Source organism: Triticum aestivum, chromosome 1A (genome assembly GCF_018294505.1).
Source record: "Triticum aestivum cultivar Chinese Spring chromosome 1A, IWGSC CS RefSeq v2.1, whole genome shotgun sequence".
Taxonomy (NCBI): Eukaryota; Viridiplantae; Streptophyta; class Magnoliopsida; order Poales; family Poaceae; genus Triticum; species Triticum aestivum.
Genome location: NC_057794.1, coordinates 17259230 through 17267473, shown reverse-complemented (window position 1 = coordinate 17267473; position 8244 = coordinate 17259230). Strand labels below are relative to the sequence as shown.

Genomic DNA, 8244 nt, shown 5'->3' with positions numbered 1-8244 from the left:
AGTCGTGTTTTGGATTTACAGAAATTAAAAAACTAAGTTTCTCAATCTGTCCGGCCGAGCCACGACGCCTAGATGTTTAAATTTTATTCTCATTTCTTGCATGGGACCTATAAATTCATCCAAAGACACATGTGATTTTCCAGCAAATTTGAATTATGTACACTAAATGCGAAAAAACTCAATTAATGCATAAAAATGCCAAACGAATCCGGAATAATTTCAAATTTAAACATGACACTCATGTACTAGTTGCATGTTCACTGTACGTAAATGTTCTAGTAATTCAAACACCATCATTTCCCTCCATAACACCATTTTGTCTTTAAAAACATGATAAAAAAATCAGGTATACCACAAACAATTTACTAGAAAGAATCGTGTGGGATGCGATATAAAATATCTTGGCGCACCGTTTGTCTGGCTTACGCAGGAAGCTTCGTCGTCTACAGTCCACCGCACCCGCTTGAACCACATTTACGCGCCAGTTTCTCGCGGCACCGAGTGAATTTTTTTTGCCACCACGGAAATGTCTATCTCCCCGCCCCCTCCCTCCTACCAAAAGCCACATTTTCACTGTTCCTCCTTGCTTTTCAAGTTCAAACCTTCACTGCTGCTTACTGGCAGCTCGGCCTCCTCGCCGGCGACCCTTCTTCTTGCAGCGCCGCCTCCTGGTCGGCTACCATTCTTCTTGCAGCGCCGCCTCCTCGTTGCCGGCCCTTCTTCTTGCTGCACGACCTCGTCGATATGGTCAGGTGATCAACACCCCACCCACACCATCCTCCTTTCTCGTCCCACATGCCCCGACTGACGGAGCGACACATTCCACCGAAATCACTGCTGCCTCCTCCAATTAAGTGCCGCCCACAACCATTTTACACGCAGTATAACGTGGAGCCGAGTAGCATGCGGCCGCACGCGCGGACGAGGTCGCTATGGCCGACATTCGTGTCGACCACCAGATCTTGGAGGAGCACCTCGTCTTCGAGGCCACCGTCGACACCGTCGTGCGGTTGTCTACTTTAAAATACAGTTCGTGATGTTTTCTCGAGGCCACCGCCAGTGCCTTCTAGTGATTTGTCCTCTATAATGTTAATATGCAATCTGATGTTCAGTTAACAGTTTGGTGCTCTGAAATGTAATGTTCAGTTAACACTTTGGTCCAACAATTGCTACACTTCATAGTACTATTCTCAAGCATTCTTTGTTTTGTTAACTGTCTTATCTTCTAGTACATGTTTCTATTTTGCAATGTCGTGCTCAGTTAACTATTTTGGTTCATTTGGCCTGATGTCCATTTAACTATTTAGTTCAGTTCTGCAATTTGATTTTCATTTGCTGTGGGTACAATTTTGTATTGTTATGCATGTGACACCAATCGAATTTGGCTGTACTCAATACATATTCTACTGATAGTATGACAACTCTCAGTTAACCTGATCAAGATCTTCCTTATGTGTATTGCAGGGAAATAATGGGAGACACTGCGGTTTATCATCGAGGTTTGTTCAAGCAGGGTCCTTTGGCTAATAGCACATTATTGTGCAGTTGCAGAAATCATTCTAATATTTAGATTTCTTACAATTTGGTCTTGCACATGTAGGTCCTGCTGTCAGAGGCTTAGACCCATTGTTCGACCCATTTTGCATATGGGGAAATGAGATGTCCATGAATATCAGTCAAGTCAAGAAACTCAGAAAGATTGTTAGGATGAAGAAACTTGCGACGAATAACAGCAAGATCTTTGTTTGCACAATGAAGAAGACATCAGTCAACTATAGGATGGTACCAACTATTTTACCTTGTTTTTACCCATTGCGCCATTTCAAAATTTACAACAATGATTTATACATAGCTTTGTTTTCAGTACTTTTCAAAGCAGTTCACCGATGATTACCTCTCAAACCACCTGCATGGTCAAGAGGCAAGAAAGGTATTCATTCAACACCCATGATACAATATTGAAGTCTTGCTGAAGAGGACAAAGGTTTGGCGGGCAATTATCCAAAGCCACTGGCCTAAAGTTGCAAGGACATTTAACATCACTGAAGGCTCAATATTTGCCTTCCGCTTCTGTAGTTTCCCAGATGAGATTCATCTGTCTCTTTACCGTGTATGATGCTACTTTCCAAAGGTTTTTGATGCTGCATGTGAAACTTGGTGCTGTTGTGTAATAGCATAACTGAGTGCCGAAACTATCTGATATAATTCGATTATGAAATCCTGGTTGCTTTCATACGGATATGAAATATCTGGCGTGTTTTATAAGAAATATCAGTTTGATTAGTACATGGATTATCAATAATAGGCTAATTACCCTCCTTATTGGGGTTTTCTATTGCAAACGGTTACTCAGACATCACCGTGGGTGATGAACTCAAACAACCCGCATGGTTTCTAGAAAGTAGACGTGTTCGATCAACTAATAATCACACACGGCTTTCGGCAGCGAACTGTTTGCGTTAGGCCACCTCGCACACATGTTTCCACACAAAGAACTATGTGGGATGTACATACCTACGGAAATGATTTTCTGAGATTCACCGTGTGGGATGTACATACCTACGGAAATGATTTCTGGGATTCACTGTGTGGGATGAACATACCTACGGAAATGATTTCTGGGATTCACCGTGTGGGATGTATATACCTACGGAAATGATATCTGAGATTCACCGTGTGGGATGTACATACCTACAGAAATGATTTCTAGGATTCACCGTGTGGGATGTACATACCTACGGAAATGATTAGGTTTCCATGCCTCGCCTGATCGCACATGACCCCAGCCTGGGTCCCACGAGGGCCTATCCCCGACGATTTCTGGATTGTGTGGGAAGGACCTCCCATCGCCCATACTCACTTGGCGACGGTTCCAAATACCGTCGCAGAAAGGGGTTTTAAACCGTTTGTTTAGGAGCTCGCTGTACCAGTGTACTACTACTAAAAACATGGCAGGAAGAACAGGCAGAGAGAGAGGAGGGGTGGGGTGGGGGGGCTTACAGAGAGGGGAGATACAGTAGCGGGGAGGTGCTCGGCGATGGAGGCAGGGGCAGCGAGGGCACGCGACTCCGTTGGCGGCAACGGAGGCAGTGGCGGCGAGGAGCGGACGAGTGAAGCAGTGGCGGCAAGGGAGGCAGGGGTGTCGAGGGCGCACGTCTCCGATGGCGGCGATGACGCGCGGCTCCGGGGGGGCAGGGTCGGCGAGGAAACGACGACGGTGAGGGAGCAGGGGCGGCGAGTGAGCAGGGGCGGCGAGGGAGAGACAACGATGGAAGAGATCGATGGGGAATTAGGGGAAAGGGCTTACGAAAATTTGAGCCCGCGCGGGGTTAAGTCAAAAAAACAGTAGCGCTGGTAGGCAAAAAGCGCTATAGCTAAGTTAGCTATAGCGCTTTCTACCAAAATGCGCTACTGCTATAGGAAGTAGTTATTTATTTCCCTTTTTCTTTTTATCTAGGGAATGCAGCTATAGCGCGGGCTTATAAAACGGCTACTGCTATAGTAACTACAACGCTTTGTGGCGACAAGCGCTACTGCTATGCATTTCTCCTTTATGTTTATTTTTCTTTTGTTTATCTTTATATTTTCTTTTTTTCATTTCTCCTTTTTCTACTTTTTTCATTTTCATTTACTTTTCCACTTCTTTTCCATTTTAATTTCTTTTTTTAGACTCTATACAAGAAACACGCTACTACAAGGCACTTAGCGGTAGCGTTCTTTCTGCAGCCTCGCTACTACTATTCCTAGCCTACCGGCAATAGTGTGAGAATTATAGTAGTAGCACTTTTACATACAGTAGCTACAACCATAGCTGTAGCGCGCTTTATTGACACGTGCTACTACTAAGCAGCAGTATCGCTCTGTTCTAACCAACACTACTGCTATACCTCTGTGTATAAGTTTTTTCCTAGTAGTGGCGACTAGTGTAGTTTTGTGTGGGCCTAAAGCCCACATGTCTTAACCAGCTTTTGCGTGGATGCGCACAAAGTCATCCATCTTGTCACACGTGGTGGGCCCCGGTTGCAAATCGTGTTGGCTGAGCGCTCCATGCTGAATTGATTCAATCGCTCGAGCGGGTGAAGGCGAAGGAGTATTTTCATATATTTCCCCTTACTCTTTTCGTTTTAATTTTCCTCCTATCTATATTTTTTGGGGGCTGCTACGCGTCAGCCGGCGGATCTTTTTAAAAGATCCGCCGCCTCGCGAGCCGTTAGTTAAGACAAAATCGAGTGGCTGAATGTCTTTTTCTTCTTTGCAACAATGGTCTTGTTGCGGAAACTCTTGTAACAAAAATTGTGTTGATGATTTTTTTCCAGCATCGATCGTGTTGCGGGATTTATTTTTTGCAACATAGGTCGTGTTGCAAATTTTTTTCCATCTTCACTTTTTTTTGCAACAAAGGTAATGTTGCAGAAAAACTTTGCAACTAAGATGATGTTGCAGAATTTTTTTTTCTCTGTCTTCACCTCTATATGGTGTTATGGAAGAAACTTATGTAACATAACTGATGTTGCAGAAATATTTCTTGCAACAGAGTAGATGTTGCAAAACAAAAACACCACCATCATTCACTGCGAGCACGTCGGAGGTAGGCCACGTGTTGATAAAAGGAGGCGGCGGACACCCGCGCTAGATCCGCCGGTTGAGCGATAGCTTCGGTAGATGCCATCAAAATGAAATGTATCAAGGCATGTAGACTTCAGGTTCCGCGTTCAGCCAAAATAATCATGTTGGCGTCAGCATAACCACAAAAACTTCAAGGGCAGAATATATTGGATCTAGGAGCTCAAAAGAACCCCTAGGATTGGACTATTTGGGCGTATATCTATCATTAAACCCTGACTGAAACACTTGTAATTAGCTATGCAGTTTCGTCGTCAGGTGAAATAATACAATGAAACTTTGAATTGTTATAATTTGTTTTACCTTCAAGCTGATGCATTACAACATTTGCAAACTCATTCTCCAAGCCCATTGATCCAAGAGCAAGCTCCTGAGTTGCTTTCATTGTAGTGGTCGGCATTCAAAATCAAGTCGCAGGTGAAGTAACATTCTGATCCTCTCTTTATTAGTTGGGCTGCAGAGATGGTTTACAGGGATTCAGCGTTGCATGAAATGTAAATAGAGGACATGGAGACCAATACGAACATGAAATGCAGATAGAGGACATGGAGACCAAAATGAAATCAAGCATTGGTGACATAATTTATGCACAGACTGAACCATTTATTGTAATAACAATAGAACAAGTAGATACAGTATAATATATATAGTTCATGCACGGACTGAACCATTCATCATAACAACAATGAAAGTAAGACTAATCACTCTTTAATGCAGATTCAAATCATACTCACCTGCAGCCCAGCCACTGTTATGCTTAAATGGTTGTAGAAGAGGATGCAGAGATACCAGCCGATGCTCTTGTCGACGCTGTCGATCTTCTCAAGCATATAATCTGGACCACCACAGAGTGAATTAGGGATACAACAACATGGACTCATCATCACCATACATAGACATCTCTTCTCTTCCGGCAAACTAGTACTAACTAGAGAGAGAAAGAGAGAGCTTCCTGATGTCGTTGCCGCCATAGATGGCTAAGAGAGATTGGGGCACCAGCCACCCGCCAGAAGATAAGGGAGCAGAGGCCGCCCGCCTCATTCCGAACCACCAGGACCGAAGGGACCTTGTACCACTCAGATCTGCTACCATGGGAGCGGGGAAGAGGAAGCTGCGTATGGGTTGGGGGCGGTGGCACCATAGGAGGGAGGTGAGAGGTGGCCTCACCGGGCGCTTGGGCACGAACAAAAAGTGCCGCCGCCGGCAGCTGGCTAAGGGCATCGGCGCCACAGGACCACCTCCGCATGGGAAATCAGCAGCGATGTGGGGATGGTGATGGAGTGGTGGGAGGAAGAGGTGGGCAGAGGGGTGGAAGCGTTGCCGGATGCGAGCGTCGCCGCCGCCGCCGCTCAGATCGGGAGAGGAAGAGATAAGGAAGAGAGGGCAGAGAGATCGCGGGGTGGGTTTTATTTTTTTTGAGCGGATGATGTATTAGGAGGTGGGCTGTGAGGGCGCGCGGCATGGAAATTTCGGATGGGCTTCGCGCTAAGTTTCGTAGGCACGCGCGCGGACGGATATTTTCAGCGCCCAGTTAGCGGCCCACGGTCGGTCGGCAGCATTTGCCGACCGACTGTGTAGCGAGAGCGAGATCTTTCTAAAAAAAAAAAGACTGTGTAGCGAGAGTGTACTTATTTCCATCCAACGGTTTGATGCTATATATTTCAGTATTCCCGACCGACAGTTGATTGTTATATGTGAGTAATACCGACCAACAGTATGATAGAAATTTTACAAACAAACAGTCGGTCGATAAAGATGACTTTTTCCAACACACGTTTATAGGGAATGCAGTGTCGTGGTGTAGTGTTTTCTTGAAAACTGCCTCAACTGTCCTGCCTTTTCTTGATTCACCAAATAAATTTATGTTTTATTTGGTAAGTCAATAAGTTGTTATCAAAGTGCTTATCAGAACAAAAAAAAAATTGTTTATAAATCATGGACAGGATTTGGTAAACTTTTAATCACAGTACAATGGGCAGGGTAAATTACGGGCTGATGTAGTAGAATATTTATATCCTGTTGCGACGCACTGGCAATTATCTAGTTAAGAGAGAGAGAAACCCACTCCCTTTCTTGCACGACAACACCTCTCTCCATTGATAACCACAAAAGAAGGGCCTAAAAAATTGCTCAACATATCGTTGTGAACTTATGATCTATATTAGATCCAACTAGATGACTCGTTGCGCCCATGGCGCAAAAAGCGACAGCGATCCACTAATTCAAAATAAACTTAATAGATACTTATATCTTATTATTATATGATACAGGCTAGAAGGAAGTCAAAATAAGTAGGAATAGATTGCATGAAACAGTACAGATCATACCAGTACATGCAGTACAAATTAGCAAGAAAAACAAAATTACAGCTGTGCCATTGGGACAAGAGAACCACACACTCTGGACACCTATACACACGCGTCACACATGTAACGTCCGAGGTCACCACGTGGCTGACTGTTTGTCTTGTTCCATCCACCAGTTCACCATCTTCGTCCCGTTTCTTTCCCCATTCTACTCGTACTGAAGTGATAAAGCACCTGGTGGAGGCCGCCGCCGACACTTTGGGCTCCATCTTGGCGGCGGCTAACGCTGCAGCTTGGCGGCAGAGCGGCTCCTGCTGCAGCTCAGAGGTGTTGCGGCTCCATGAGGTGTTGCGGCTCCATCTGCATCTTGGTGGCCCGGCAGCTACCTCTGTAGCTTGGAGCTGCGGAACCGGCAAATGGTGCCACTGTTGCTCGTACCGGCGAGCCAAATCCTCAGTTGCCACCGTCGCTCCCTGCCGTCAGTGGCGTCAGTTTCGGCTGTGCCAGCACTCCCTGAAGCTGGTAACTTTTCACGGCAAGGGATGCTCCAGCACGGCAGCCGCCATTGCCACTCAGGTAAGAACTAACCTCCTTCAGTGTTTGATGAATCTGCAGATTTTTTGTGTGAGCTCATTGCTACTATGCTAATAGCCAAGTCTCGAGGGCAGTGTTGATACTGAGCTGAGTGATTCAACACAGGAGCACTAATTAGCAGCTGAGACTGCTCCAATCATCCAGCTGGGTATATTGTATAAGATACTTAGTTGAGTGACCGCCTTTAGAAGAGTATTTTCTAACTAAATCATCTGAGTTTACTGTGCTTTCTCTGCAGGAGCAACCTGAAGCCAAAAGAACACAAAACTGTATAAACTAAAATAAAAACATGTTCACATGCCTAATAACTTTGAAAGTCCGAGTCCTACTATAACAGTTCAAACAATCAATTGTCAGAAGAGGCTAATTAAGGTACTGGTATAAGGTACTTTAACTTTAACTGGGCACGCATAATACATAATATAGGATTAAAGAATTTAGATAAGATGCCAAGGGTTCTTCAGTCTATGGCACTCACCTGAACACTAAAGCCATGGTTGTCATTGCATAGCTCTAGACTAAATAATAAGAGCATAACCAAAAGATTTACTCACTGCATTCCTAAATATAAGTCATTTTAGACATTTCAAATGGACTACAACACATGGGTGTATGTAGACATATTTTAGAGTGTAGATTCACTCATTTTGCTCTGTATGTAGTCACTTGTTGGAATCTCTAGAAAAAGGCTTATATTTGGGAAAGGAGGGAGTATGCATTA

The 8244-nt window shown here is 44.6% G+C and overlaps 1 long non-coding RNA gene across 2 annotated transcripts; it reads right to left on the bottom strand.

Annotated features, from left to right (window-relative positions):
• Window positions 1–4358: 4358 nt before the first annotated feature.
• Window positions 4359–6049, bottom strand: LOC123187012 (uncharacterized). 2 transcript variants are annotated; one of them, XR_006493764.1, is made up of 4 exons: window positions 5791–6048; window positions 5358–5705; window positions 4927–5077; window positions 4359–4842 (listed from the first exon to the last, which is right to left on the bottom strand). It is a non-coding gene; the product is annotated as an uncharacterized lncRNA (long non-coding RNA). The 2 variants fall into 2 exon arrangements; XR_006493763.1 differs by having other exon boundaries at window positions 5358–6049.
• Window positions 6050–8244: the final 2195 nt, after the last annotated feature.